The following is a 24,187-nucleotide window of genomic DNA, read 5'->3' on the forward strand; positions in this document are numbered from 1 at the left end:
AGTATTTCAGCCGTTGCAATTTCTCTTTGACAGTCGTATAAACAGTTTCAACTTTATGAATATAAACAGGAAAAGCATTTACTCTCTCACCATGAAATACTGTGAGCCTGTACATATGTCTGTAAGCTGACAAATCTATAAAATTTTCAGTTTTGTGTTTGTCCGAATATACTGCAATATGTTTGTAAACGATGACGCATTTCATTTGTTCGTCCGGTATATTCTTTTTGTGGCATACATTCTTTATTTCCTTTATCAAATCTGATATGTGATATACTATAGATTTGTCTTCAAAAAGTTTGAAAGAATAATTAAAAATATTGAAACCCGGAATGTTTGGAAACATTGATATTTGTATTTCGGTTGTTTCTTCTATTGACAACTTATAATGTGATCGAAAAGGGTGTGTTCCTGGAATTAAAAACGTGATTGTCATTAACAATTGATAAATAATTTCAAACTTACACAGTACAGCTACTTACGACACAATGAATGCATAAATTCCATATGTTCACGATCTGGAATAGAAGCGAGTGTAGTTTCTCCGAATTCATTAAGATCATATCTAGACTGAATCGTAGGTTCAGGCTCATCTCCTAAAACGAACCAATTGTATTGAAAATTATCGTCGAACCCAACGTAGGGACGTAGATTTTCCGAGGCGTAGATTTCGAAGTTTAGTACATCAAGAGGAATTTTCTGTTTAAATAAATCAGAATATTTACAGCAAACGTAAATTTATTTACATAATGTAATTAATAAAAACTTATTTTACTGCAATTTAATTATTCTAAAAGTAACCTTGTATAAATGTATTGAAGTTAATGTCTAAAAAGACTGCAGTTCCTTTTACATTTTGAACTAACTTTTATACAAATAAATATACAATGAATCTGTATAATTGACAGGACTTTAAATTTAAAATTAAGATTTCAACAAATACGAAATTGAAAAGAATAGTCAATTAACGACGAAAAACAGTCTCAGAAAAACAGTCTAAATCGCCTATTAGAAGTTACACACCGTTACTCTATTGACGAAATTGAGGTATATTGTACACAAATGCAAAAAACACGTTTCGTAGACAAACGAACTCTGAGGAAAAACAGCACTGAATCCGTCGAAGACTCAGAAATCTACAAATGTTTAGATTCACACAAAGAATTCCGTAACTTAGAAATTATTTATGTTATTCGATTTGAAATTTTGAGCGTTTGTAGCAATTATATATTCATAGCATTTAATGAACAAAATAATGTTATAATAATTACCCTTGTGATCATCGTTACTCGGTGATACATTACGTTTTCGATGATATCTCTCCATTGGGTACACACTTGTGTGCATACATCTAAATTTTCATCCTTCAGGTATTCAAATATATGGAGTATTATTATTTCTGGCAATTCTGTGATTAAAGTGAAGCCAAGTGGCGATATTGGACCTATTTCCGTTCTTTTTTCAAGTGTGGTTTCTGACATTTTAGAAATTCTCTGTAAAGAAAAGAATAATTTATTAAGGATAGGGTTAAACGTTCGGGTTTTCGATTCGAACGAAACCTGCTGAACGTGTAGCTTCTTGTCCAAATACTAAGACCAACTTCTCAAACCTTTCCAATAAACGTGCCTGTGAAAATTGTGCCCTGTGACTTACACTTCGGGAAAATCAGCAAAATGTCTAACTTCCGTACAATGGGAATTCCGTGCACCACATATCTAGCGATTTCATGACGTCACGTGGCAAATTCGGGCAGAAAATTATGAAGTGGCGTCGAGAACCGAAGACAGTTTTGTACAATGCCACCCAGAGTTTCCAGACTTTAATTTTTTTATCGGGTGACAGAAATTTTGGGGAATTTTCGGTTGACAAACAAATGATAATTATTAAAATTATTGATAAAATATAAACTTTGACCTTTGACCCTTTTAATAAAAAGTAAACAGTTACTAAATTTGACCTTTTAAAAATTATAATATTTTGATAAAATACGACGACAAAGTCTCAGAATCGGTATTATTTATTTCCGGTCGGTTAAAGTGTCATTATTTTTGTTTTTGTTGAGTAATTAATTAATAATAATTTTTTTTGAGTCTCTAGATAAAGGAAGCCTACACCCACAAATCTTTGGATGGCGTTTTCTGTCAGTTCGGTTCTTATATTTCTCGAGTCTTCGGTGCACTCCTTGATTATGTCTAGTTTTTCGTACATACTCTTTTCAAAATCCTGAAGAACTACCCCTCGACTTTCTTTACTACACTAGCCATTCTAGTCAGTGATTAATATATTTATTATTTACTATATATTATCGATCTATACCGTTTCAGGGACCAGAAAACGAAAAATGTTACTTACCACACAAAATCACGTCCAACCAGGTAGGTTCTCTGTACTGCAATGAGAGACACTGGATTAGTAACAAAGAAAGACGAATTGTAGACAAAAGAACTACTTCCTGTTGTTAAGTGGCAACGCAAAATTGCCTAATTAAGTGGAAACACTTCTGTAAACACTTATAAAATAAAATGATACATGTGTGTGTATTGTAGGATTGAAAAAAAATAAAGAAATAAATATGTCCTAAGTGTTTGTGATCTTTAATTTAAATAAATAAATATATTTAACGGTTTCACACAAATGCTTAGAAGGAAACAAGTTTCTTTTATGTGTAAAAAAATTTTAGAACCAAAATAGTTACATTTCTTGCCATAGATGGCGCTGTAAAAACTGAAATCTTTTGTGAATTTGTTAAAGTAAGAATAAAAAATAAAAATGTTCTTAGTGTAAGCTCTAGTAACAACTTCACAAATTATGTAGTTTTATCAAGCGCCGTCTATGGCAACTAGTGTAACTATTTTGGTACTAAAATTTTTTTACACATAAAAGATACTCGTTTCTTTCTAAGCATTTGTGTGATAACCGCATCGTCTTACTGTAAATAGTTTGCGAGTTATTAATTTTTTAAAAATTTTTGTGACTTTTGAATAACCCTGTTCTTTTTTCGTTCTTTGTTCCTGCAACAATCAAAATACAGTCAAACCTGTTTTTATGCGGTTTTTTGTGCGATTTTTTATTTGTGCGGTATAGTCAGCGACTAGTCTCATGCCTTTCGTCATGTCTCACGTTTACTTATTATAGCTAAATAAATTTATTATAGCATAAATGAACTTATTATAGCAATATTATTTCATGAATATGCGAAAAATGAAATAATTTATTTTTTAAGTCAACAAAACACCACCTGGACTAAAATATGTAAAACAGACGATAGACGAGACGATGCAGTCAAGTGCTGACATCTGTTGTCAATAAATTCTACGTCTGTTTTAATTACGTTAATTAAACCTTCAAAGTGCTTTCACATTCCTGGACCATTAAGATAAGATTCATTTCAAAGCGAAAATTGTAAGTAAATGTACAGTACTGTATTATTTTTTTCTATTTAGATATAAAATTTTAGGATTTTTATTTTGTTTAGACATAATCCCTGAAAATGAATAAGGGCAAAAACAAAGCGAAGAGGAAAGTAATTTCTTTAAAGACTAAGACTACGATTTTAAAACAAGTTATTTTCTATGTGAAACTTTTTTATGCGGTCCCTATTCACCGCATAAAAAAATTTTTTTAAATTGTGTTGCGAAAACTATTTTTATAGCCACTCGTGATGTTTCGTGCGATTTTTTTAATGCGTTTTTTTATGCGGTCCCTATCCACCGCATAAAAACAGGTTTGACTGTAATGTCAATGTTCACCTAATTGTAACAAAACTTCACTCCTCTTTCATCGAAAATTTCTGCTGGATTCATTTCTGTTTAATATCTTCCATGATAATATCGGTATTTTTGGAAATGATTTCTTGTCAATCGTGATACTTGCTAATCAAGACGATGTCATCTTTGTGAAAATGCTTATTGCTATTTTACGTTTAACTTGCGCATTCACTTTCAGTATTATAACGAAAATAAAATTAAGTTTGATTAATAAATTGACGTAATCAGAATATTTCTGTCCAAAAGAATTGTAAGACGTGATTAATTACATTTTCACGCAGATGACATTGAACAAAGCATAAGTACCGCATATCTCGGCGGATAAGACGAAGTATAAATTTTCATCGAAGTTTTATACTTTTAGCATATATCTGTCCTATAAGACGACCCCCAAACTATCAACGGCCTATGAATTTAGTTTAGATCAGCGATCATCATCCGAATAATAATACTGTATAGTGTATACGGAATTATGTCCTATTTGTAATCTTTCGAATGAACAAATTTTATTTTCTTGCATTGCCTTGCAATTGTTGTAAACATTCGCACTAATTCGGCATTGGAGTAATAATGACCTTGATTATTCACAAAAACGTCGTATGGGCTATTCTAGTTTGTGCACATACCCTACTTTCTACCAGTAAATAATTACGGTTTGTCCGTTTTTTTTATAACGAGTTTTAATTTATATAAATGATACAGAACTAATTTTTTTTTGTATCTGTCTTATAATACGACTCCGAATTTTGGGGGCTTTTTTTCATGATTTAACTATCGTCTATCGTTAATAACTATCGTTAAAAAGTGGAAAACTTCTTACTTAGATTGGCCAAAAATTAAAAAAGGTAAAAAATGTTTAAGATCATATTTTACTAAATGTGATTGTCACAGTAATTTTTTCATTAATAAAATCTGATTTATTTAAACTGTTACTTGTATATTTCTAATAGTTGCTATTCCTTCGTTATTACTACGATGTCCTTCATGTTTATCCAAGCCTGTCAGTAAAAGAAAAAATCGGAAGATCAAGGACAGCGCTTGGATAATACAGTAGAGCATCGATTATCCGACCCCCGATCAACCGTCACATCGGTTAACCGACCGCGTTCTAGTCGGCAAATTCAAATGTTCGCTAGTGATGTGGCGCTACAGTATTTGGCTATGTCTTGGCTACTTTAATATTATTTTTGTTAAATTTTTGCGTTTTAGCTGGCAACACTGGCTCGACGATGAAAGGGAAGCCAGTATTTAAGACCAGGCTTAATTTTCTATTTTTTCTTTATTTTTGTATTTATTTTGTGCAAAATAGAGAAATAATTTTTAACGATACAATAACAACGATTATTATTTTAAAAAAATTTTATTAGGCTTAACATCGATGAAAATTCAATGCGAAGCAAGTTAATAGCGATGTACTGATATACAAATTACATGCAGTGGTGATATTCAGCGGGTTCGCACAGTTTCGGCCGAATCCGTTGGTAAAATTTTCAGTTTCCCGAACCTTGTTAAACACACGGAACATTTCTCACTGGTTTTGTTTCTTTTAAAAAATATATTAAAATATACGTGTTATACTCTGTAACACTACTAAACTAGAGCCTTATACCCCGTTCGCACCGACCATTTCAATCTAGCTTGTGAGCAAGGTCGAGGACTATGCCTTGGTGCGATCTCTCTCGACCGTTTCAATCTCGCCGAAACGAGGTTTAATCGCGATCAATTCAAGAAAGTTTTTGAAACTAGATTCAGTCATAAGAGAGATTTCATAATCTCACGCGCGCGAGATAATACAAGATGGCTGTGGAACACGTCGGGCTATGGACAGCGAAATAAAAAGGATATTGTACATTAGTATACTATTGTTACCTGGTCTTCGCCCAGGGCCCCTTACGTTCCAAATACGCCACTGATTATTAGATATACCTCAAGAAAAGGTATTGTATTTATTTCTAGCCAAAACTTTCATATCGTTTGTCGGTGATTGTTAGGGAAAAATTTTCTGCTAGCGAACCCTTTGTTAAATATTTCGAATATCACCACTGATTACATGGGATATACTAATATACTATACTAATAATGTATTTTTTCATACTTTTCGGTTATCCGTTTTTTCAGTTATCCGACCAATTCCAGTCCCCTATTGAGTCGGATAAACGATGCTCTACTGTAATTGAGTTCAACAATGTTGTTTATTAAGTATTATTTGTTTAAGTACAAAATATCACATTTTTTTTTTGTATCAAGATAATGAAAAAATAAATAGCATTACTGAATTGATATCGCGGGCCGCAACTGATTATTCTCGCAAGCCATGACTGGCCCGCGGGCCGTATCTTTGACATGTCTGCATTAGAAGATTCTTAGTAATTAAGGGTATGTGAAACGCAAGTAATTTTATGTATTTAGATTGTTATAAATTACATAACAACTATGGTTGTTGAAATACTAAATATAAATGGAGTTATGACGCCCCACACCATTGTTTGAATTATATTTTGCTGTAAGTATTTATAAATTTGTTTATTTATTTAAATTTAGGAATTTCAGATAACGTCATTTATGTTTCGAAAAAAAATTTAATTCACATTTATCGTATCTCGGAATTTCATAATATATAAAACTTGAATTTAGGTGTATTAGCAGATCATAGTTTGAAACAAACAAAAATCAGTAATTTCACCAAATTAGCACAACTAATGATAGAAAATCTTAGTGAAGTACTGAATGAAGGCTATTTCTATCAAATTGTAAAATCCTCGCGGGCAAAGCTGCAGGTAACAGCTAGTTTATTAATACTTTGTGCAAAACGAGACTTAAAAAATATCAATGCTGACCGTGGGTCGCCCACCGCTGGTGTAATTAATGGTATCATTCTCATTTTATTACCATTCACAAGGTGATCACTTTAAGTGGATTTCACTGCATTTATAAATTTCTACTACTATCAAGAGATTCGTATATAATCACTTCACAAACTCAACATGCAATTTTGAAATTTTATTTAAAATATTAAAATCGATACTACATTTAAATATATTTAAGCAATACGTAAAATACAAATAAAACATTTGTTAAAGTATTTAAATTATCATTGCCTAAAATGATGTGGATATATTAGGCATAATGTTAAATTTTATGAAATAATTCAGTTTTTATCAGAGAAAATGATATTCAAAACGATTGATCCTTCAGTTCAAATATCACTAAGAGCAGTTTTTCTTCTTGGAAACAGTCCTGAAATTCAAAAGACCCGAATACACAGAATGCAGAGCGCTACACATCTGCAAATTCAAATATATATATAATAATACATTAATATATTGAAATAGTTAATTGACTCGCATACCTTGACAGAAACTTCTTGGTAACATCGAAGAAACCGTTCATTGATAAACATAAAGATGCCTTTCCAAATCTTTTCATAAAATTCACAATCTGTACGAAATTCATAAAATTATTTTATGCGAATTAAAAAGTATTTTTAATTGTATTATATAACAGAAGCTTTACTTTTAATTTCTGTTCCAATTTCAAATCGCATTGAGCAAATCTTCGAATGTCCTGAAACGATGTTTGCATCTGAAAGAAAAAAAAATCATCTTACAATTAGAGTAAAACATGGAATAATGAATTTAATTCAATACAAAAATTACAGTAGATGTAAAACCGGATGCTAAAAATCCTACAATAACACAAATAACTGATACGCCAGCACAAAATATGAAAATTATAATTTTCAATGCAAATTCCATTTTCGAATAAATCAAAATATAATAAAACAGACTGGTTTCCGTTAATAGAGAACCGTACAAAATTGTCAATACGTAATTGAATGGGCCATTCAATTGTTTCACACAGTTCCAAAGTTCATTGTGTTGCGTCATAATTTTTTCTAATTCTGTTTCCAAATTCGGATGATTCATTTTTAGTAGTTGCAAATCTTCCGATAACTTCTCGAAAATCATCAGTAATGTAATTATAAACAAGAAAAGAAAAAAAATTTAGATAGAGTGTTCCACCCATGATCAAATTAATAAAAATGCCAACTTCTATGGTGCAGAAAAATGCTTCGTATTCGTACGACTTTCCTTTCTCTACAGCAGCGTAAAGATAAAAAATGTTCATCGCTTGGAATAATACAGTTGAACCTATAACAATAATTGAAGCTATAATTGTCGTGTAGGTAATCACCCAGTAGACTTTTTTCCGACAGAAATATTCTGGTTTCGTCAATTTAATATTTGGGGTTAATTTTATTCTCTTTATGATACTGAAAATAAGCGCGTAAGTTAAAACCGCAATAGCAACAGTCATTTTGACAAAGATGACGTCGTTCTCGATAAGTAAGTACCACGATTGACAAGGAATCATCTCTGACAAAACCGGTATTGTCATGGAAGACATCAAACAGAAAAATATCCAGTAGAAACATTCAATGAAGAATGAATAAAGTTTTATTATAATTGGGTGAGCATGAACATCATTTCGGTTGTGGCAGGAACAAGGAACGAAAAAAGTATATCCGTAAACTTTTGTTACAGACGTAAACGACGATAAAATGCAGTTCAAACATATCTCTGTTTCTGTGTTCATATTTTTTCTATTTCTTTTATACTCATCATCAGCTCCAATTCTTGCCAAAAAGTTTTCCATTATTTCGTTACACTTACGAAATTTTATGGAAATGTAATTAGAAATTTGAGTTATACGATGCTTGGATTATTCAAATCTGACGTCGAGATGTTACGTGTGTCTGTAAAATGAAAGACTACAGGAACTACGCACAGTTGTAAATGCAACATACTCGTTTTACGATCTATTGAACGGTTTTGGATTTCAAATGTGAAGATCGGTATGCCTTTCGTAGTAATTACTGTTTCAGAATCCAAGGTTGATGCAATAAATGTATAGTCTATCGTGTTTCCACACGGAATCTAAGTATTACAAATTGTAAGATAGTAAACAAAAGCTATTTATGTTTAAACTCAACAGCTGATAGTAAATTATGATTAAATTTTCAATCGTAATTGATATATTATATAATCAGTTCTAATTAATTAATTTTTTAATTCCGTTTATTAAATATTTTTTGTTAACATCCCAGTCCGTGCAGACTCTAGACTTTTAATTTAGGGACCCAGAATGGAATACGGGCAATTAATTCTTAAAAATGTTTTAATGTATGGTTTATCTCGGATACATTGGGTTCTTTCGACCACCATCCGATCACTTCTGTCGTAGTATATATGCTCGAACTTACTTGATGGATATAGAGAAATTGGAATGCTAGAGTATGGCAATGCAATGTAAGGACGATCTGCTAAAGTATATGCCTTCGGAGAGGATTTTCAACGGGAAACGTGCCCTGTCTAGATTTTAGACAAGTGAAAAAAACGGAAAACTGTATGTGGCCAGTCCGTAGTGAAGACCATCGACAAAGTACCAGTGTTCAGTGGTTTTAACCAATTCGTAAAGTTAACTAAGATGTATGGGTATGAAAATAATTTCTTAGTTGACAGAACAGAAAGACTAAATTTGTATATATAAATATATTTGATAAAATTTTCTTGCCATGCCTTATATAGAAAGTAGACATATTATAATTAAAAATAAATATTACTTTATTTATTATACGGCTCGTTTTTTTGTCTTTGTATTTTATCGACATTTGCACACCCGTTATTCATTGTGTCGACCGTCAGTGTAGCCTTTCACACAATAAAGGTATATCTGTTGAAAGAATTTTCGTAATAGGGGAAAAAAGTGAAATCTACTCCGTACGCGGCGCTGGTATCGACGAGGTTGTAAACAGACTAAGCGATACGTTGTCGGTTCTAAAGTAAGATTTGTTAATTCTTTAAACGAAAATCCAATAATTATTTTAAGACTGGGTAATGGCTGATAGAGGTTTTAACATTCAGGAATAACTAATTACTAAAGATGTTGTGGTAAATATACCCACTTTTATGAGAGGAAAAGCACAGCTGAGCAGCAGTTTGTCATCTCGAGACAGAAAAACATCTAGTAAAAGAATACATATTGAACGTATTATAGGAATGGCTCGTACTCACGTACTGTACATATAAAATTTTGAGGCAACACATGCATCCGGCAGTAACGAAACTTGGCAGTGAAATTATATTTATATGTTTTATGTTATGCAATTTTAGACCATGCATTGTTGGCAGAGATTCTTAATTTGTTTCACTGTTAGTCTAGCTCTCTATTAATACCGTATATAATTTTTTTTTTCCATTCTAGACCCTAGCCTAATGTAAGTTTTCTATCTATAGTATTTTTAAATTTTTGTCTGTTTATAAATTCTAAGATTAAGAATGTATACTATCATACACAGTAAGGTCTTCATTGTGGAACTTCAATTCAAAGTAATATAGTGGTTTTAAAATTTGTACTATAGTTGAATAAATATTTGTAAGCTAATAAAAGAATTTTAATCTTTAAAACAAATCTCTTTTTATTATTTAAAAAAATTCACACTATACACCATCTAGAAAAATTTTACATGAACTCAAATTGTAAAATAAAATAACAATTAGCTCAATTATTTTATAAACTTAATGTTTATAAAACATTTTTTTTTTTAAAAGAACTGGCTTAATATGCTCATGGAAAAACATAATTAGTGTTTCAATCATGTCTGCAATGAATTTATTATCTCTTGGAATGATACAAACTTTGAAGTCACTTTTTGTGTAAATAAACAGATGAGCAACTTGTCTATTTGTCACTGCTAATTGTCCTTGGATTTGATGAAAATAATCATGATTCCGTTTTAAAGTAATTTTGTCATCAGTACATTCCAAATATGGTATCTTTAGCACATTCACAGGAAGTTTAAAATTGGAGTAAGGACATTTAACTTCTAATATTTTATCATCATCCACTAGCCCATCTGGACTTGCAGCTAAGAATGGGTATTTTGAATGAAGAAACATGCCACATTCTTTCACAGGAGTATTTACAAAAGAATATGTTTCAATTGCTTCTTTTTCATACCTTAAGCCGTGAGAAATTGCCTTACTTTTTATTGGCCTACTTGACAGTAATGAGCCACACAATTTTACTCTGTCTGTTGATTTTAATTTACAAACTTTTCCAAAGTTTGAAGATGTCAAATGCAACAAATGTTCCTTCTTCCAAACTGCACTTTTTCATTGTAATCTGGTCTCTTTTTCCAAATGTTTTATGTACTCCCTACTTGCTTCAGTTACATGTAAAGCACTTAAAAAACATTTCGGACATTGTGCTTTTGCAATAATCATGATCTGATTCTAAAGCCCTCATGTTTGCTGGTTGCCTTAATTGCAATATCGGTATTGCACAACCACTTTGCATGTTCATTGCCAAATTAATAACAAAGTTTGTATAATCAGGGATTGTACTGCCAGATGGTCTGGGGTCAAATTTTATGTCTTCCAATAATTTTCTTTTCATTCCTCTCTTCTTAAATAAATGAAATGGAAGCTCACTAGCCTTAACTGGGGAACCTTTATGTTAACGGGTAGGCTGATGGAATGTTTGCAGAACCTGTGTGCATGTTTTGTGATACTTATATGTGCCTGTTCTTCCGTATTCTTCTATTGCCAATAGTGTTACACATACATGTTTGCAATACGCTTTAGGCCCTTTACCTGCTGTACATTCACATATTACATTTTCTATAACCCTATCATCTGTAATTACTAAATCTGTGTAAATCTGTTCCCCTTGATTAATTCAGATTTTACATTACCTTTAAAATATAAAAAAATGTTTCTCTTTTGTTCCTCTTATTATTAATAAGAATTCATTAAAATACATCTGCACAGCAGACAGTGGCATTCTTTGATCTGACATCTCCATGTAGGCATCAATTGTCTCTATAGTCAAAACTGGTATTTGTAAACTTGGAGAGAGATCCTTATATTCAGATGAATCAGGAAGTTTGAGTTCAGGAGAGCTATCACAGGATATAGAAAAATTGTGAGTTTCCTGATTCCTCTCATATGCCAGTAACCTGAAAATTATTGTAAACAAGTTTAATAACTAGTTAAGATATGATCACCAATATTTTATTTAGTTTTTTCTGTCTCATTGACAGGAAAGGCAAAAATTATTATTATATATTATATTCTTACCTTAATATATTACATATAATATAAAAATAAACAGTATAAGGTAACTGAACAGTATTGACAAGCACCTAAATATGGCATATATATAGTGTATGCCAGATTTAGTAAAAGAAAATGGGCAAAAATTCACTTGTACAAAAAGTTTATTGGTGAAGAAATTAGTCTTATTGCATTAAATTATTGAAACAAGATGACTTGTGACCAATAAAAAAGACATTTTGATTATATTTATTTTAAATACTCCAAATATTGTTTTCTCTTGGTAAAAGATTAAGATATATATCTCTTATATTGTCTTAGAACTTCATAGAAAGTAGTTTTGTTTGTATTGATTGTTGTTCTAAATTACAGTGATAACCTATTGGTACAGTTAACATTTCAGATACTGATATAAATTGGTTATAATATATCAGGCTCAGTACATGACCATATTCCAAAGGAAAAAAAATTTATTTTAATTAAAGTTTTGACCTTATGTATTGGTTAGACAAATGTGAAAGGAATCAATGAGAACTTTACTGATCTTTAAATGTTTTTATAGACGAAAAATGTGCATTTTGTGAAATCTTATTCTTAAAACTTTCATCTACTGGTAAGTTACCTTATCATGTAATAGTTATAATGACTTGAAATTATAAATGTAATAATTAACGATAAAAATATAGATGTAGATTATTTTAACTTACCTTTCTATTAAATCGGCTTTTCTACCAGCTAACTTGGCATTGTACTTTTTTAATTCTTCCTTTAATTGTACCGTTGTTAACCTTCCTAAAAAATATTTTCGTTCTTCCTTTATTATAAAGTAAGCTATCCTTCGAACGGAACAGCTTGTTTACAACCGTATCGATATGCGCGAAACCTATGTCACGTGATCACTTTTTTCCCCTATTAGGAATTATTGACACGAAATTACATTAAGATTTAATATATTTTATATTTTTATTGCAATAGGTTATGTATATTAAAAAGGAATAATTTAATGTGTTCTTTTCTTTCTAGAACTGATTGATATTTCTTTACTTTTTCTGCTTTTTTGCAGTCTGTCTTTTCTATTAGTATGTTAATACACATGATAGTAATATGTATCAAGCAACATATAATTATTTATAATTTTAATATATATTTAATTCATTAAGAATGATATAATAATTCTTGTGTAACACGTAGCGTATATGATTTTGAAACATCGTTAAATATTAAACGGCAATACGATTAAATTTAAATCGAATTCTGTATTGGCTTACATCATCCTTTATGCATGTAGCGATCAATACAGGAAATAAATTTAATTTTGAATAACATGAAATAGAAGAAAATCAATATTTTACTCTGTTCTACGTAGATTTAAATTTAAGTTCTAAATTTTACTAATAATAATTATAAAAAAAAACAAGTAAATCAGGTTAAGTTTAAGAATCTATAAATACACGTATATAGTTAAATCTTGAATTTCAATGCTTATTCAAACAGTATTATTAATTTTGGGAAAATACTATACAGAAATAATATTGTTTGTGAGTGATAAAGATAAATTTATGTTGCTTTATGTTAAGTTTTTCTCCGAATTTAATACACTACACCAAGTTTTATTCAATTGGTATACATGCTATTAACCTACTTTTCTGAAGAATTTCTATTATTAAACTTAATATTACTGTATATAAAACGCAAATACTCTTTTATAATTATCTTCTTCTTCTTTAATGCTGCAGAATGGTGTTTGCGACTCCGTATTAATATTGTCCTCTGTCTTGCACTGTGTGTGAAATTTGTGCTGTTGTCATGTGAAGCCAGGTGTTGATGTTGTCTAGTAAGGCCGTTTTCGTTCTGCCTGGACGTTTCTTGCCTTCAATCCTGCCCTCCATGATGAGTCGCAGCAGATGGTATTTTTAGTGGTTCCTAGTGATGAGACCTAAGTATTTGCATTTCCTGCTGGTGATGGTTTTGATCAGGTCCCGGTCCGTGTGCATGTCCTGCAGGATCTGTGCGTTGATTATCTTGGCCGTCCACGGGATTTTCAGCATTCTTCGGTAGAGCCACATTTCGAAGGCCTGTAGCTGTTTTGTAGTGGCTGATGTTAGAGTCCACCTGAGCGAATCCGGAGTGACGATAAAAACTTTCTACTCAGTTCCGAAATTCCATGGGAGTAATCTATACAACAGCCGTAACTGAAATTTGCTCGATATTCCAACCAACGCAATATCCGAGCTTAGGCTTAACGCACTGCATCAAAAACTTTCTTGGAGAGACGTTCTTCCCTGTAAATGATTGTTATCTGACTTAATTCGTCTCGACGGACCCAGAGCCGTAACTAGTGTATGGCCAATGTGGTCCGTCATAGGAGCCGATTTAATAAAGGGGCCAACGAGAAGGTTTCGGAATAATATATATTCGAATTAATAACGCAAAAAACTTTTATATTTATATTTATATAGTATTTATGATCTGTAATTTCTACGAACATATATTTCAAAAATAAACCGCCATTTTTATTGTTATTGAAATATATAAATTCTTTCTTTCTTTATCCTCGCCTTTATCGGGGTCGACGTTTCCTTCTCTAATGCGTTTCTTCCATTTTTCTCTATCAATGGCTTTTTCTCTCTTAAGTGCCCTCTGATTTAAGTCTTCTTCCACCTTCTCTCACCTTATAAAAGGAAAGAATAAAATGTATATATTTCAATTTGTTAACAATTATAACAAATTGAAATCTATAAATATGGATACGATATTTTATCAACAATAGTTTACTTCCGAGATCCTCTTTGCAGTAAATACGACCGCACGTATTTATTTATATTGTTACGATAGTTTCGGTGTTTACATTGCACGTTCATTGCACTATTAACGAAAGAACAAAAGGCCAAGTATCATATTTAAGTCCAAAAATCCAAAACGAATTTATTTCTTTACTAGCATTTAAAGTTCTAAACAAAATTATATATAATATAAAGACAGCAAAATATTTTAGCATAATAATTGATAGTACTCCTGATATATCTCATAATTTATGAACAAGTATGCCAGATTATGAGATACGTCAAAATTGAAAATGAAATGGTAACTATCGAAAAGAGATTTGTTGATTTTGTACTATCAAAATATAAAACAAGACAAGGACTTGCAATTGAAGTTTTGGATAAGTTAAAAAATGATGGTATAATAATGATTAAAAACATAAGAAAACAAGGGTACGATAACGGAGCAAACATGGCCGGAATACATTGATATAATGGTATGCAAGAGCATACAGCACGATTAAACAATCTTGCCAAATTTGTTCCTTGTGCCGTGCATTCGCTTAATTTAATTGGAGGGCATGCAGCAAGAATTACCGTGAAGATGGTTTCATTTTTTGGAATAATCTAGAAATTGTTTAATTTTTGCTTCTTTTACCCGATGGGAAAAAATTACAACAATACTTAAAGGACATAGCGACACGAGATGGTGCTCTAAATCACGTTCAGTAGATGGAAGTTGTATAGATTACTCCCCATGGAATTTCGGGACTGAGTATATATCTGAGCTCAGGAGCCGAGATGAGTTCAACGGTACCCTCGTAGAATGCATTGTTAAAGGCAAGAAATCGTAAATATGATAACTTTCTTATTTTTCGTCTCCGGTCCAAAAGTAGGGTGTCGTTGAACTCGTTCCGGCCCGAGTTCAGATATATAGGCCTACTCAAAGTTCCGAAATTCCATGGGAGTAATCTATACAACAGCCGTAAGTCATTTGAAATATCAAATTAACGAAGTTATAGAAGTCCGTAAAGAAATATCGAAATATTCTTTATTTGGAGATGGTGTCGCTACAGCTAGAATTATTATTAGACATATTGAATCATACAATTTTTGGTACCTCAATCTGGTCCCAAAGGATGTATGGTGTTATATTACTTTTTTGTTCCTTGGGAGCTTGTTTCTTTAAAATCCATCGTATTTTTTATTTAGTTCACAGGTGAACTAAATAAAAAATATTATTTCTGATCTGTAAGACTAAATATCTGCATCCATAATTTTCCAGTATAATAAGTTCTGTTAATTGATAAATGTACTAGTATACAAAGATAAATTTAAGCTCTGATAAAGGACACAAAGGCATAATAATTGAAATTTTACTTTAAGTTATTTTTTGTTAATTTGCATAATAATATATGCTAAAAAACACAAACATGTGCAAACAGAAATGTAAAGTTCATTTTTCGTGACAAAGGTCCTGACTTTTCTGAAATTCTTGTTTTTTGCTATAAAGTCGTGAAGTTTCACTTGTCGCTTTTTTTCCCTTTAAGCAAATGTCGGTAGCAGAAGATCGCATTCCTTTCAAAATCTCGATCATTCGCTACAATTTGATCGACGATTTCGGTTATCATTACCAAATTAAGGAAATATGCAGAGAAATTTTTTAGGTTCTTCGTTTTCAAATCTCTATTTTCCAGTTCTACACGAATTCCTTGTTCTGCCAGTTCTCGAAGGTCGTCGTTGGTAAGGCTTTCACCAGAAACCTGCTGTAACTCCTCAATATCCTGCTCGTCTACATTAGTCCTGCTGTATCGATTAGGTTGAGTTTGGTCAACCTAACGATACAGCGATAGGCTCTTCTCGTTGAGAATTCTTAGATACCTTCAGCCATAACTTCTTCCACACTCTTCGTTCGTGCATTTATCAGTTAATTCTTGCCAAGCCAAGCCGATATTGCCTACGGCATCCATGATGTTATATTTTTTCCAAAATTGCACCAAACATACATAGATTTAAAGAAAGTACACCTTTTTCAGATTGGTTCGTGTTCGTAAATAATTGTATTATATACGAATCAATGAAATGCCGCGATAATTTAAATCGGCGTAAATTTTGAGCTTTTTTCAGGCTTCGAGCAGACCGTGTTATATCGAATCAGCGTTAAGCGTCTTGCTGTATATTAAAATTACAAGAATTTGTTAACCTTGGACTGTATGAGGAATTTTTTCTGTAGGATGTTTTATTACAGTTTAAACTATCAAAACATCCATGATAAGTAGCTGTACTTTTTTTCTGAAGTTTCTAAGAAAAGTGTTTCAAACGGAAATAAAGTCACAGAGTTTTTACTGTGTTCCAGGCTTTAATACCTTTGTAGAAAAGGTTATTTCAGTAATAAAGAATAAATGGACAGGTGTTACAAACAAGATCCATCCAGAGCCGATCAAATCAAAACTACAAATTTCCTTTACAACTGTAAAAAAAAACTTTGCCAATTTGCAAAACAGAATAAAAAAATTATTAACAATAGTAACAAAATCACAAAAAATTATGAAAAATAAGTAAATAGCATATAACTTAATGTAAACAATTCTATACAGTGCAGTAGAAAATCGTCTTTTTTTCTTAAAAAAACCTGTTAACTCTTGTCTAACATCTACAAGAGAACGTAAAACCTCGTTAATTTCAAGGTCTTTATGTTACCTGTACGTTTCCTTACGATTGCATCCAAATCCAAAATAGAAAATGACCGAAAGTCCATCAACCGAACAATGTTTTCCCTTTTGATGGAGGCTTTTTTAAAGTGTATTTGGCTTCATTACACATCCTGCTAGTATTTTTAAAAAGAAGAACGCTTCAAAAAAATTTAATAAATAAAGAATAAACTGAGAAAAGCCCAAAAATTTTATTTATTTAATTCTGAGTTGGAAAAAAAGTCGCCTTACTATTATTTGAATACTTATTTTACCCCAGAGGGGCTTGTTTTCTTTTCACTTTCACAAGGTATTTTTGAAATTTAAACTCGATAATTTAATGAAGCTTATGGTTAAAATAAAGAAATCTTCTGTTAACTCACATTTCCCACTGTTTCATTCTTTGATACCGTCAAGTCTCGGTTTTATGGGTCATATTTGGAGAGCATCTTTTGAAAATTCAACTGAGATTCAGTAGATCGATTTTCTACCTTAATCGTTCGGTGCAACATGAATTGAGAGACCGCTATAAATTTAGCTATGACTATTTCTCGTTATCATCTTAAGATTTTACAGTTGCCAAAATCTAACCTTAGATGATTGATTTATAAAAAAGTAAAATTAGTAAGCAATAATTTTTCTTTCACAACTATATTTACACAAATGATTACACAGTTAATGACTTTTCTTCGATACAACACAATTTAATCTTACTATTTAGTATGCTGCCATACCAAAATCGGGCTTAACAATTTTATAAAAATTTAACAAAACAGAAAACGACGAAATTAACGTGTTGTTCGAGAGAATCAACCAAGTAGAAACAGAAAACGGTGAATGATGTTGAGATTATTACTAGTTTAATTTAAAAAATTAATATACTTGAAAATGATACAATAGAAATTTAGCTGCGTTAAGCTTACGAAGGATAGAGTGAAGAAAGCAATGGTTTTCTCACTTGTGTTTCATTCCACGTGAAAAGAGAGATGTTAAGAAGTTGAAAGTATATTAATTGTATTTCCGATTATATTTGATTGATGACACAGTACGTATAAGACAACATCTTTTTTTAAAGTGTAGGAGAATACAAAAAAAAAAAAAAAAAATCTTGTTTGTACGTTTTGTGGATTTTCTTCACGTTCAAAGGATACTTTTTGTCAATTAACTTTAATATTAGTCATTTACAAGATGATAATTTAAGTTCTGTAACATTATTTAAACTTTAATGAATGACTAAATAATTTACAAATATGTTATGGCTTAGAATTAGAAATTCAATTGTACGAATTTCTAATTCAATTAGAATCACTGTTAGAAAGACCAGAAACATCATGGTGAATAGTTATGTTATTTCTTAAGTTTATCCTACTCCTTATGTAAAGGCTTTTATCAAATAATGTTAATTTAATTTGTTTTATACTTTATATCCGAACATCCTTTTGATCTCATTGTATTTTATTACTATAAATTTTATCTTCTTTCTAATAAAGTCAATGCCTTCATAATTTATTATATTTATTAAACTTATTACATAAGGCTTATGTAAATATTTTTATATTATATTTCTTCGAAACCACGTGTTTAAATCATATCTTAAATTATTCCTTAATAAGTAAACAATTTTTTAATAATAATACACAATTAAACGTTATTGTTCCCGCAATTTGTTCCTTCACGAAAGAAGTAGGCATTTGTGTGTGTAAACAGACAACTCTTCCCGGTTACACATTGTCAATAAAATGAGTTCTGCCGATCTTCTCATTAACGTAGTTTATTACGTAAGAAAATTAATTATTAAATTCCATTTAATATTACATTTATTTGAAAATTACGAGTGCGAATTAGTTACAATAGATAAGCGCTTAGTCACTGTAAATAAGTTAACAAATGTTTTTTTTTTCCGTTTCTTTTGTAAAACGAAACATCCATACATAAATACCTGTCATTTTGATTGTATGTCTAGTTGTGACGGGTGACGTCACGTGCACTGATTACAATGAGAATTAGGAGGCAATTTTGCAGGAATGATTCCAAGCACCGCGAAAAGATTACGATTCTGCCAAATATTGGGCTAATTATTCAAAGAAAATCTCAGAAAATCTGATATTCAGATATTTTATATTAATTAACTAAAATTAATTGAATTATATTAATCGCGATTAGAAAATTGGTATTACGATAAAACACCGTAATTTCATACACTGCAGTTTACAACATTTTGTAGTCTCAAGGCACGTATGTAGTTATTTACTCATTTTTATTAAGAAAAGTGGATTATAACGGTCCACTGAAAACTACTAAAACATTCAGTGTGGCCCACCTGCAGACAGGATTGGAACCCCTGGTGTAGACAGTTAAATGCCCAATTTTAAGAAAACTAGTTTGTTGCAATAAATTTATTCCCAACATACGAAAACCATTAAACTATAGCCGATGTCAAATTCGTCACGAAAACAGTAGTCATCGCTTGAGATTGCTATATAAAAAGGTAAAAAGTTACAAGTAACGAAGTTCATTAGAGGAAACACTTCTCTAAATGCTCGAGTTGCTGCTGTATCGATCCGCCCTCTAGACGTATCTTGGAAAATATACACGAAACATTTCTTCTGTACAATTTTGAGTTTAGAATATTTCAGCCTTTCCAATTTCTCTTTGATTTTCGTATAAGTTTTAAATGAACCAAGATAAAGAACAAAAGCATTCACCCTCTCCCCATGAAATATTGTGAGCCTCGATAAATTTCTGTTAATTGAGTAATTTATGAAATGTTTCTCTACAATTTTCCATACGGCACAATCTGTGTAGATGATGACACATTTTTTTTGTTCGTACGGGATGTTCATTTTGAGGCATACATTCTTTATTTCCTCATTCAAATCATGTCTGTCATAACCTGTAGAATTGAGTGCACAGAGTTCCAACGAATAATTAAAAATATTGAAACCTGCAATGTTTGGAAATATTGCTATTTGTATTTCTTCTATTAATGCAAACTTATAATATGCAGGAAAAAGGCGTGTGCCATCTTTTCCTGGAATTAAAAACGTAATTGTTATTAATAATTGATAAATAATTTCAAACCTACATAGTATAGCTACTTACGATAAAGTTTATCAACAATGTCCGAATATTTATGACGTGGAAAAGAAGCGAGTGTAGTTTCTCCATATGCACTAAGATCGCATGTAAATTCTGGTTCAATCATAGGTTCTGGTTCATCTCTTAAAACAAACCAATTGTATTGAAAATTATCGTCAAATCCAACGTAAGGACGTAGATATTCCGATTCGTAGATTGCTGAGATTATTACTTCAACAGGAACGATCTGTTTCAATAAATCAAAATATTTACAGTAAATGTAAATTTATTTACATAATATAATTAATGTAACTTTATTTTATTGCAATTCAATAATTCTAAAAGTAACCTTGTATAAATGTATTTAAGTTCATGTCTAAAGACTCTGCATTTCCTTTTAAATTTTAAATTAACTTTTCTACAAATAAATATACAATAAATCTGTTTAATTGATAGGATTTTTTAAATTAAAAATTCCATCAAATATGAAATTGAAATGAATAGTCAATTGTCGACGTTTCATTAAACATTTTAAAAATGAGGAACATTATTTCTACGTTAAATAACAGAAAATGCTGTCGTAGAAGTTATATCGGGGCCAAAGAACAATTACTTGTATGTACATTTAGTCATTCTATGACAATTGTACAATACAAACAATAGAAATCTTAGACATAGATTACAGGAAAGCATTCGACAGTATGCTACATTTACGGTTCTTGCACACATTACACAAATACAAAATGTTCTAACAATTATTACACATCTGGAAAAAGCAGTACAACACTGGACAACGACACTACATCTGATTTCTTATTACGTACTGTACAGTACGTTAAACAATTCAAGGTCAGGACAGTGTTCAGTAACGCAGAACACCCAAGTTAGAATTCTGTTCGTTTAGTGGGCGGAGCTAATTATAGATAAACGAAGCTGACTGAACTAGCTAGAATTCCAGCGATGAGAGGAGTCAAGTAGTAGTTAGAAACGAGTTCAACATTGCAGCATAACCACACTTAGCAAGAATTCTGCGTTACTGAGCACGGCACGGGTATTATTTAGATAGATTTTTAATTTATTGCATAAAGAATTTAAACAAACACATAAAATCGTAAAATACATAAAAGCCTACATCCTTAATAGGACAGTCTAAATCGCCTATTAGAAGTTACACACAGTTACTCCATTGACGAAATTGAAAGTTTAATGTAGACAAATGCAAAAACACCTTACGTAGAGAGACGAATTCTGAGGAAAGACACAGCAATGATTCCATCCATGACTGAGAAATCTACAAATGTTTACATTCAGAAAGAGAAATCACATAGTTTTACGCACAAATAATACAAACTACTAAAACAAAGTAAAATTCGTCATTTCAGTAATTAATATTTTCTAAACCGAATTCCGTAACTTAGAAATTATTTATGTTAATCGATTTTGAAATTTTGAGCGTTTGTAGCAAATTATATAATCAAAGCATTTAATCAACAAAATAATGTTATAATATTTACCCTTGTGATCATTGTTACTCGGTGATACATTATGTTTTCGATAATCTTTCTCCATTGGGTACACACTTGTCTGCATAAATCCAATTCTGCATCTTTCAAGTATTCGAATATATTAATTATTATATGTTCTGGCCATTCTGTGATTAATATGCAACCACGTGGCGAGATTGGACCTATTTCCGTTGTTCTTTCAAGTGTGGTTTCTGCCATTTTGGAAATTCTCTATAAAGAAAAGAATAATTTATTAACTTACAAGGACAGGGCCAGACGTTCAGGTTTCCGATTCAAATGAAATTTGCTGAATGTGTAGCTCTAAACACAAACAGTTCCTTGTCTAGATAATAAGACCCACTTCTCAAGCATTTCCGATAAGCGTACTTGTGAAAATTGAATGCTTAGCTTGTAAATCTTCTGAAGTTCCGCTTCTTGTAACGGCGAGAACCGAGTGCATAGTGTACTAGGCACTGGCGCTGAGCAATGCGAGTACACGAGTTTAGTTCTTTTTATTAATGTGTAACAAAATTATTTTACTGCATGATTAGCATTCTTATTATTATTATTATTCATCGCGTTTAAACCTTAGAAAACACCACGGACTTGTTAAATAATCATTTATATCAGTGTTCCGCAAACTTTTTGTGTTCAAGGTACACCTACCAAATCAAGAAATTTTAGGAGGTACACCAAAGGAAAAACCAATGTTTATTTAATATTTATTTATTATAAAAATCAGTACAATGTTTAATGAGAAATGTAAGCCTACTTAACTGAGTTTAATGAGAAATTTGGAACAATCGTTGATAAGGCTTCTCTCATCTCTTGGTCGATCGTCCTCTGGCGTTCTCTTTTTCTTGATTTAATCGTAGTGAGAGTTGAAAACCCCAATTCGCATAAGTAGGTCGTGGCAAATGGTAACCAAATTGCAATAGCACGCTTTGAAAGCAGTGGATACTCATTTTTTATATGCAGCCAAATATGTGCTAGCTGTGTTTCGGAAAATTTTCGTTTTAATGTCCGATCAGTTTTTAGCTCCATGAATTCTTCCTGCTCGTTTATCGGTAGGTGTCCAATGGAAATGCTATCTGAAAATGGATTTCGTACCCAGTCCATAAGTTGCAGGTCACACTTAGGAAAATAAAAGTTCATTTTTCCTCCTAATAGCTCCAAGTGTTTCATTATCAAAGTCTGCACTTTTTTTCTGAATCGACAGCCATGACATTTGGGAACATTTCATTACTACCATCGGTAGCGTGGCTGATCCATAACACCAACTTAACGCGAAAGCTTTCAATCTTGTCCGATAACGTTAAAATATTAGAATTCCTGCCTTGCATATTTTTGTTGAGCTCATTTAAATTGGCGAATATATCCGCCAGATATGCAAGTTTTGCTACTCATTCTTTTCTTTTAAACAGAAAAGTAAAATCTGAACCCTAGGCCTCTAAAAACGTCTGGGTCTCATTTTTTAGCTCGTAAATTCGAGAAAGCACTTTTCCGCGAGAAAGCCATCGTACTTCTGTATGAAACAGAAGTGACTGATGATCTGCTCCCATTTCCTGACACACTGCATTAAACAGACGAGAGTTCAGCGGTCGCGACTTGATGTAATTGACAATTTTGACGACTTCTTGTAGGACAGACAACAATTCATCAGGCAGAGACTTCGCCATCAGTGCTTCCCTGTGTAAAAAGCAATGTACATTTTTAATATTAGGGTTTTTTTTCAGAAGCCCTGGTTATAAATCCCCTAATTTTTCCCGTCATAGCTGCTGTTCCGTCCGTGCAAATGCTTATGCAGTTGTGCCATTCCAAATTATACTCACTGAAGTACTGGTCTGTTACTTTGAATATTTCTTCTGCAGTGGTATAACCAGGTAGTGGCAGACAAAATAAAAAGTCCTCTTTTATTTCATATTCGTCAGTGTACCTCACATTTGATACGAGATGCGCGTGACCACTGATATCGGTAGCCTCGTCGACTTGTAGCGCAAAAACTCCACTAAGCCTTAATTTTTCAATTAACGTTGATTGAATGTCGCTAGAAATATCATTAATTCGACGTGAGATCGTATCTGCTGACGCAGGTATTTTTTCGATTTCCTTAGCGGCTTCTTGGCTAATCATAATCTTGACAACTTCTTTGCAGACAGGTAAAATTAAAGTTTCAGCGAGAGAATGAGGCTTCTTGGATTTAACAAGCATATTAGCGATCACGTAGCTTGCTTTCTGCGCTTTGTCTGATGTTTTGAAAGACGAACT

At 31.7% G+C, this 24,187-nt stretch overlaps 1 protein-coding gene and 1 long non-coding RNA gene across 2 annotated transcripts in view; one reads left to right on the plus strand and one right to left on the minus strand.

The window, feature by feature from the left end:
* The window catches only part of LOC136968077 (uncharacterized), a 69,646-nt gene that overhangs the window by 28,386 nt on the left and 17,073 nt on the right, over window positions 1–24,187 (plus strand). The window lies entirely within an intron of this gene.
* On the minus strand, window positions 516–22,310 carry LOC136968091 (uncharacterized). Its single transcript, XR_010879596.1, has 3 exons — window positions 22,182–22,310; window positions 21,929–22,150; window positions 516–699 (listed from the first exon to the last, which is right to left on the minus strand). It is a non-coding gene; the product is annotated as an uncharacterized lncRNA (long non-coding RNA).

The sequence above is a fragment of the Centruroides vittatus genome, unplaced genomic scaffold, assembly GCF_030686945.1.
Source record: "Centruroides vittatus isolate TY-2023 unplaced genomic scaffold, ASM3068694v2 contig_1388, whole genome shotgun sequence".
NCBI classification, from domain to species: Eukaryota; Metazoa; Arthropoda; class Arachnida; order Scorpiones; family Buthidae; genus Centruroides; species Centruroides vittatus.